Source organism: Crocodylus porosus, unplaced genomic scaffold, assembly GCF_001723895.1.
Source record: "Crocodylus porosus isolate Cpor-Errol unplaced genomic scaffold, CroPor_comp1, whole genome shotgun sequence".
NCBI classification, from domain to species: Eukaryota; Metazoa; Chordata; order Crocodylia; family Crocodylidae; genus Crocodylus; species Crocodylus porosus.
Genome location: NW_017728918.1, coordinates 86,280,678 through 86,289,840, shown reverse-complemented (window position 1 = coordinate 86,289,840; position 9,163 = coordinate 86,280,678).

Below are 9,163 nucleotides of genomic sequence, written 5' to 3'. Positions count from 1 at the left end.
AAAAAGAAAGAAGCTGGAGAAATTACCTTATGCATTTATTTCAGATTTCCTGGGAACCAACTGCATACCAACTTCTCCGTTTCAGCTGACGGTCTGTTCCGATTCTAGAATAACCCAAATGAAACCTTTTCTAAGGATAGCTGCCGATATTTAGAACCGATAGGGCATGTTACATCTTCATTGTGCAGCACACCTTAAATTTTATAACAGCAATTTAATTTACACCTGAGTAAAGTTTTAAAAAGTGATATAATATCATCTTCTAAAGAAAAAAAATCCCAGTAATATGAATGAGTAAAATTCTTAAAATGCAGAGCCCCTTTGGTATCTGCATCAGAACCTGACACACCACTGATTTTGCAGGTCACTGAGTGAACCAAATTTTGAAAAAATAAAACTTGCATGGATTCAAGTTTCATTTTCAGTGTCTTTTTACTAAGTTATTATTTTAAAATAAAGTTTAATTATTCTCAAGACAAAAAAATGTGAAAAAGAACTCTTTTGACTTTTTAGTGTCTATCTGTTCTTTTACTTCATGTGAAAGAATTCTCTAAAATTGACACCACCTTGCAGTAGTTTTGATTGACCTGACTCTACATTTTTCAGTGAATAAAGAATTAACTGAAGAATTCCAGGTTGCTCTAGTCCTCAATTATGGGAAACAGGGCTTTTTATCCTTTTGAAGACTGTAATTATGTGTACTTATCACTTGACCCAACCTATTATAAACCCTTGAATTGTATTGGTTCCAGAAGCATCACAAAATATATTCCACAAGTAATCTAAAAATGTCTTTTGAGTTTTGGAATAGGAAATTCCCCTAGTCACCCATCTCATGGGTAACCGCTCCAGCAGTGACTGCGCTTATGCCAAACTGGTTGGCTGTGGATTTGTGGCAGCTGGGAGGAAGAGGGGATTGTCAGATTTCAGACTGTCCTTCACCACACTCCTCTCTGTGCTCAAAGACACTCTCCTCTGGTGGCCTGCTTCCCCAGCTCTAGAGGCAAGAACGGGGCCATCCTCATCTTAAAATTCTCCCACTGTTCATCATCCCACATTTGCAGGACAGCTCTCTCCAACCCGTCCACATTTTTCTCCCACACCCAGAACCAGGTGTCACATCCTGCAGATGATACCAAAGCAGCACATCCTCACTTGTGTCCAGGATCTCACTGGGCAAAACCACACCAGGCAGTTCCATTATGGACTTAGTGCAAGATTTGTCAACCACAGTGTTTTGTTCCTAGTGAATCACCTTGCTCAGCTGGTTGTTTATGCAGGGGAAGATAATGGGGTGACTGCAAACTCCATTCCAGCATAAGGCACCAGGGTACCAGTATCATAAGGGACAGCAGCATAACTGAGAGGGACAACTGGGTCAGTGACCCCATGTACCGCATTTGAAGGGCAATGGGATGCAAAAATACCCAGTGTCATGACTGGCAGTTGGTTGTGCTGCTGTTGCCAGCAGTGCAGCAGCCTATACTGTCCTGCCCAGAGTAGCTGCTCAGGGTGCCCTGTTATGCCTCTGGTGAGGGATATAGGGTTCCTTGTGGCCACACCCCTCACCTCTATGTCAGGCTGTACATATTAAGCCAATTTTCGTGAGGCACTAACCATATGTCTTTTAGCTTCTGTTACTAGTCTTTGCATTTTGGAAAGCATTCTTTAGGCATTTATGATTAGCTAGAGGGATAACCCTTGGGTTATTCCCAGGAGAGGTTAATTTAGTTCTCAAATGAACTATGTTGTTCAAAATGAGAAACATGCTCCTTGCCGGGATTGAGGAGCACTGCTTTGGGACCTGGCATCTCACTGGACCTAATAAATAACCGCACAAAGCAGAAAAAAATACTTTATTTTCATGAGTTAAGCACATACTTTCAGAATGAGTGAATCTCTCTGTTTCCTGAGTCCTGCTTAGAAAAAGAGCCATGTTTTCCATATTGCGTGTTTTGCTCTTTGTCCCCAGCTGGGGTAACTCCTCCTAGCCTGAAGAAAGTGAGTAGAACTTCCCTGATTTATGCCAGCCAAGAATCTGGCTCTTCCATTGGGATTTTCAAAAGCAACTGAATAAATGAACATAAGTCATTGAGGTTGCAATTTAAGTCATGTTGACTGGGATCCTTAAATGTATTACATCCCTGACTCCCACTGAAGTCAATGGGAGTTAGGCACCTCAGTACCACAAGAGGAGCTAGGTCTTGGTACAGAGCAGAGGTGAGCAAAATGCAGCCCAGGGGCCAGATGTGGTCTGCCAGGCCATTCTATCCAGCCCGCAGGGCCACTAAAAAATGTAGAAAATTAATATTTATCTGCCCTGGGCTGCCTGTCATGCAGCCCTTGATGGCTTGCCAAAACTCAGTAAGCAGCCCTCTGCCCAAAATCATTGCTGAGAGACGTCTATGGGTTTTGCTGTTCTTTTAACTCCACCATTCCCTTCCCATCAAATACCATATTAAGGAGATTAACTGCAGAAAAGGAGTAGCTGAGCACAGTACTATCTATGACAGAATACAGATGATGTGGGAAATGGGCTTTCCACAAAGGGTTTTTTTTTTTCATTGAGAATGTTATCTTGGCCATTTTTTTATTACATTTCCTTTCTGAGGGGATGGAGGGATGTCAGCTGCCCCCATACATAATGGTACATCTGCATCGAAAAAAAGCCACAAACATGTGGAGCAACCAAGTGGCCCTCAGTTTTCTTTCATCAGAATTTGGGCGTCAGTGTGCAACCACACGAATGGTCCTTTGTTAAAATAAGCAACACGCACTTTTCTCTTTTTGGCTTCTCTCTGCTGCGCAGAGCACCCAGCTTGCAAATGTGCATGATCTTCTTCAAGCTAAAATCTGTGTATGAATAATAATGTCAAGTGCTGTCCTCACCGCAAGGAGTCCAACCCAAGGGATGCCCCTGAAACAGAAGGCAACATAGGCCTTGAGCTGCAGCCTGGCAAGCCCACGACTGACACCTTGTGGCTACATGGCAACATTTCTGCTCTTTTTCCACATAATTAAAGCAGGCAGTGAAACTCATCGGAAGCTTTCAGCTTTATGAAAACAAAAGCCAGAACGAGTTTAATTCATTGCTAAATACAGATTGCTCAGTTTAGTCCTAGTGCACTCAATTTGTCTTTGTGGAACAATCCTTCACCAGAGGAAATGTTCAGCTGCCATAGACTGAGAGGATAATTGGCCTCCGCCCCCAAAGCATGTGCATGGCAGTACCACGGGGTGGCGCCCTGCGGACAAAGGCTTTTTCAGACTGTAATAACTGTGAGAAAGTTCTCTAGTAATAACAATAAACCAACACAATAAAGGCTTTGCTGTGTTAAAAAAAAAAAGAAAGAAAGAAAGCAGGCAGCTGCTTAAATCTAATTGACTTCTGGTTGTTCTCCAGCTGAAAGAAAGGACTGTGGGGTTTGTATGTGGGGGTTTTTCTTTCCTGTTTTTTGTAAGAACAAAGAATTTTAAGGGAAAAGGGCATGTCACCGATGGCAATTGTGTTGCAGAAGAAGGTGTGGCTAACCCCCGCCTCTATTAGCAAAGCAAGGGCCAGAACTTCCTCATGCAGCTAAGCAGAGAGGGTCTGCAGAGCGGAGGCTTTTCCTGACTCTGTTTTCAACATCCACATCCAAGAAGCTTGGTAAAGAAGGGAAGGTTTTGAGTCCAAGTGAAATGGAAACAATCCTTTGCAGGACAGACGTGAGTATTTGTGTAGGGAGTTGGTCATTGATAAATTCCACGTTTGTTACCGGTTTGGGCTAGAATTTCTGCTTGAAAGTCCGTCCTCCCCACCTTCGTGAATACACGGCAGTGAGCAGTCAGAGGAAGTAATAATGCGGTTGAATTTAGACTGTGGTTTTTAAACACGATCTTTAATAATCCCGCTCTTTGTTCATAAAGGCATCACTGGGCACAAAACCTGATCTGTCCACTAGTCACTGCCCTGAGGGAGCTACAAACAATCCTATTAAGCCCCATCTCATTGAAACTAAAAGGCTCTGCTCTGATATCTTGAGTTATTTTAATTCATCAGTGACACGCAGAAAAATCCATTCTAAAAATGAATATTATCAGCTGTGGCATTGATGGTACATTTGGGGCCATGCTGTGCACTTTAGTGTACACTGACCACAAATTTTTCATCAGGTCTTTTTTGAATGATGCCCTAATGATACTTCAGTACTAATACTTACCACAGGAATGGCTGGGAGCTCTGGAAGCTGCAGGGGCTTAATCTTAACCATGAAAAATATCTTGCTATCCCCTTTCAGGAGCAGATAACACAACGTTCTGCTTGTCAGGAGGAAACGTAATAGGTAGTCTGAACAAGAGTGCTGCATGCTGTACTGGTCTTAGCATTTTCAGTCTCTCTGAATTTCTAGAGGGCTGTCAATCTTGCTATTTACTAGAATACCTGTAATAGATATACAGAGGTATTTTCTCTCCTGTGTCAGGTTTATAGCATCTTACTTTCTTCCACGTCTGTAGGGCATTTAAATTGCAGGAATTTTAGACTGTGGTAATGATAGCAACAATTCCATCCCAGTGATCCAGTAGGGGGAAGTAGCAGAGCCTCCACATGGCAGGCTGGCACATTTAGGAGACATTATGAACTCAGGTGATTGCCAGACTCAGAGGTGAACTTAAAAGGGGCCTCATCTGATTTCACTCATGCAGTGTTTCATTAAAGGACTGTGCACACATCAGAATGATGGAGCATGGGCCAGCATGTTGGCTCTGCAGGCTAATTAGTCGCTCAGACCTTCTGCTCCTCTGGAAGTCCCAGCACTGCTGGACAGGACAGTGCTTTGTGTTCCTAGTGTCAAGTGGCCAGGTTCCACATCTGTGGTGCTGGTATTTGGTTGGTCTGTAGGGCTCTCATTTGGCCTATAAAACACAAACATCTGCTGGGGTTATGGTCGGCTTGTTGGCTGATTTCAGCAGGGGTGGTGACCTGCTGTACAAGTCGATCAGTTCTGGAAGAGCAAATTGGTTGTAGAGTGGAGGAGTCTGAGAAAGCAGGAAAATCATTTGGGCAGTCAAAAACAAAAAACAAAAAGAAAAAAACAAGCTACATAAAATAGGGAATACTGCATCATGATGCTGCTGTTTGAGCTTATCGGTAAGGCTAAATCTTGCCCTGTAGGTGCCCTGGGCAATAGCCATCTCCAAATATCCTATTTCCTCATTGTTGGATGCATGTGATTTTTTAATGTATATTCATAATTGAGCAGGTTACATTATCAATCAAATAAGATAAACAAAAACCTAAAATCACTTAAGAGGAAGTAAATTAGTAGAGGAAAATATGCTTCACGCCTACGCTGATAATATTCTTAATTTGATTTAGTCAGAGAATAGTTTATTTTAAGTGATATAAAATTAATTAATTCACTGTAATAGCACTGATCACAATGAAGTCTTTTGCTACTAATGTGGATGTCATGTGGATCTCCAGAGAAATGTCACTGTAATTCAGCAGGCTGCAATGAAATGTGTACAATCAGCTGCAAATTCTGCTCCATGCCACACCAATGTCAATCTGAAGCTATTCCACTGACTTCGTTGTAGTGACATTGGATTTAAACCCATGTAAATGAAAACAGCATTTGGCTCTTAAAGTGCTCTCTGTTCACGCACCATCCAGTTTTAAAAAAAAGTTACTAACATTGATCTGGATCTCGTACACTGGTGTAAATCAGGAACAACTGTATTTAAGTCAATGGGTTGATACCCTAATAAAGAAGAATCTGGTCCTTCATAACCAAAGTGTACATCTGAGTTCTGCTTAAATGTACCACTTTGGGTAAGCAGTTGTGGCGGGGAGAGGCACTAACCCTGTGATAAGTCTGTATTCATCCACATCATTTAGATCCAGGACTGGCAAGCACTAGGAATTCGGGAGAAATGATGACCCTGTAAAATACTGGAGCTAAAGCACAATTCAGGTGTCTGGTCTGCCACTCAGGGAAAAATCCCAGTGCAGCAAATGGGAACACTGCCTTTTTGTAATGGCTGCCAAGCTCTGGCCTGTACCATTCAGTTTTTCAGTCCCAGTGCTTAGATCTCAGTTTCAATTGTTTTTTTTTAAGGAGAGAGAGAGCGAAAGACAAGGATTTTTTTGGTGATATCTTTTACTGGACCAACTATATAGTTGGGAGAAACATAAACAAGCTTTCAGGTACCCCTCAAAGGTACAATGGTACCTGAAATTTGTTTATGTCCCTCCCGACTATGCAGTTGGTCCAAGTGATCACACACAGAAATCCTTGCATCTTGCATTTTCCCTGGGCCATCACAGCTACAACAGCACTACTATCAAAAATAGAATAGTTTTCAAAGCATAACCTAGTAAAATGTACCATGCTTTTAAATATATATATAGAGAGAGAGAGAGAGAGAGAGAGAGAGAGGGATGTGCTTCTCCCAATCATGATTTCACAGGCATGCAGACCAGAGGAAGAGTATCTGCTCATCATCTCTCTTGTATTCCTGTACCAGGAATGACAGTGCCATTATTTGATGTCCCTCAGCAGACTACATGGTAGAAGCATTTCATGAAATCCTGCAGGAACCATACATTCCTGAAGAAGGCCACCTCAGGTTGCAGCCTGCATTATGGTTCAAATCAACCCAAGCATTGTTTAATTATTTATCCTGCTAGTATTGCAAGTTTTTCACTGGCATTTAGGTGCCTAATGCGTATACATTTCATTGGCATTTGTGCGCCCAAGTTCCTTTAGGTCCCTTTGAAAATCCCATTGGAGCATCTGCTATTGCGGAAAAGTCCTATAGAGTTGAATAGGGATACAAAGAGGCAAGTGCTATAAAAATTACTCTAATAGCTATAGAATTTAATGGAGGGTGAAATCCTTTCTTTTTTCCCTCAACTGTCCTATAGAAGTCTACAGCAGGGATACAATTTTCTATTAAATTCTATAGGGCAGACAGGTTATCACTTTCCATTAAATTCCATAGGACTTTTATTCATCAGGGATAACAAGGCTGAATGATAATGTATGGCTATCAAACATAAGGAAAATTATCTAATTTATAGCCAGTATTAAGAAAGCCATTAGCCATAAAATAAAATTGTTCTCCATATGGTACCCTGAAGCTTCCAAAAACTATAGTTAAAGAAAACAACAACCCTTTTACAGAAATCCATCTATTGTATATAAAATAGAATATTACAGCGGTAAGATTGGTAGGAACTTGGAAGCAGGAACTGCCCCTTTGATTGTTCTATATGAATTTATACCATTTATATACAGGATTACAAGTATTTGGTGCATCTTTGTGCTAACAGAGCTCATGTTTTCAAGTACAAGAAAACTCTACAGTTACATTCTGTGGAGGCTTCAGGATACAGTTTGCCAAATGGAAAAACATTTGGAGGTTTGGAAAAATCTTGCACATAAATTACCAAAGGCATGAAGCGCCTGAAAGATGGATGAAATCAGAAGCCAAGGAAAAGCAGCATGTGTGCCAAAGGAAAAAAAAAAGATGTAATGATTTCTTTTAATGACTCTCTTGCAAAATGGAGAGCGTGCTTCCAGGGCATGTCATATTCTCATAAAAGCAGCTTGCCTGGGTGATGAGAAATACCCTGTAAGTGGTCAGACCAAGCCCCCATTTTTCATCCTTTCTGCACGTAGCTCTCCATTGATTATGTTAAGTGCTACCCACTGGTTAAAAATACAGAAAGCTCATTGTCTCTGACTGTGGCAAAGGCCAGCTACACACTTGTTAATTTCCTGATTTATGACACCATATAGAAGGAATTGAAAGTGGGCACTTTTTCTTTTTTTTTTGGTGGAAACTATTAAAACAGAGGCAGATCAGGAAGTTTGTGATAAAGAAAAGCCAGGCTCTCGTCTGACATGTAATCTCTCTTTTGGCTTTAAGTAAACCTGCTCCTTCAAGGCTGTGCCATCAACAGGGTCTAGCTCAAGTTTCACCACTAAATCTGAGTCAACAATCTCTAATCTGGACACTGGACTCAGGATCCAGGCTCAAGTTGCAGTTGGAAGCAGACAACAGGGACAAGGGGTTGGGGGGGGGAGGAGGGCGGGGTGCAGAGGAAGGAAAAAAGACAATCTTTGTTTCTCGTGTGATTGTCCACGCAGGGCTGAACTGAGGTCAGGTGTCATTTTTTTGTCATCAACAAGATAAAAGTTTGCACCTCTCCAGCCTTGAAATTGCCTTCCTGACACTTATATTAAGTACAGAAGATATATGTCCAAGAATCAGGGACACAAGTTTGTGGTGCAGCTCGGATTTGGAGTTCTTTTCATCTTTCTGACATGTGATACCGTGACATAAGCTGCCTGCAGTGGGGTTGCTATGCAGATATACAATTTCTGAAAAGTTACACCAGGAAAACCAAACCCGACTGATGGATTAGCATTTCACAAAGAAGCAGGATAAAATGTGTAGCAGTTAGACTAAAAAGCTAAAAAAGGTGAATTAAACTTTCATGAAAACAATCTCTCTTAAAAAAAAGGATCAATAAGTATAAAAGTATCTCATTGCATTCTTGGCCTTTGGTCTAGTGGCTTGATCCAGCTACTACATATAATAAAGGAGATACTGTGTGTGTTTGGTGGCAGAAACTGGGGGAATGTTGTTGGGATTTATTCCCCTTAATTTCATCAATCTTTTTTCTGTCATTGTTACTGCTTCACAATCATTTTATTTTGAAAAATAAACAACAGAATAAAATAATATGCTATCCAGGGCTCCAAGCCAAAAATATGCCAGCACTTTCTCGTCCCACCCTGCCCCCAAACTCCTTAGGCCAAACGCCTTAACAAAAGCTGTTTTTTGTTTGGAAGATCTCTGGGTCCTTCGTTCTCTTTCCTAACCCCTAACACAGGAAATGATTTTATAATTCACATTATTAAGGAATTCAGTTCCCCCCTCCCCTCCATGCTCTAGATGTCGACCTACAATAAGTCTGTGGCCTGGCACCCTTCCTCCCTGACCCTTTTGTGTTGAGTTTCTCTACCTGACCCTGCCTATAAATCACAATTTGGACCTCTCCACAAACCAGTCAGCAGCCAGTCTTCCCCAGTACTCTGAGGCTTTTGGGCCCTGCTGTTTTCCATCTTGGAATGCTCAGGCATCCCGAATGACTGCGGAGTGACCTCAG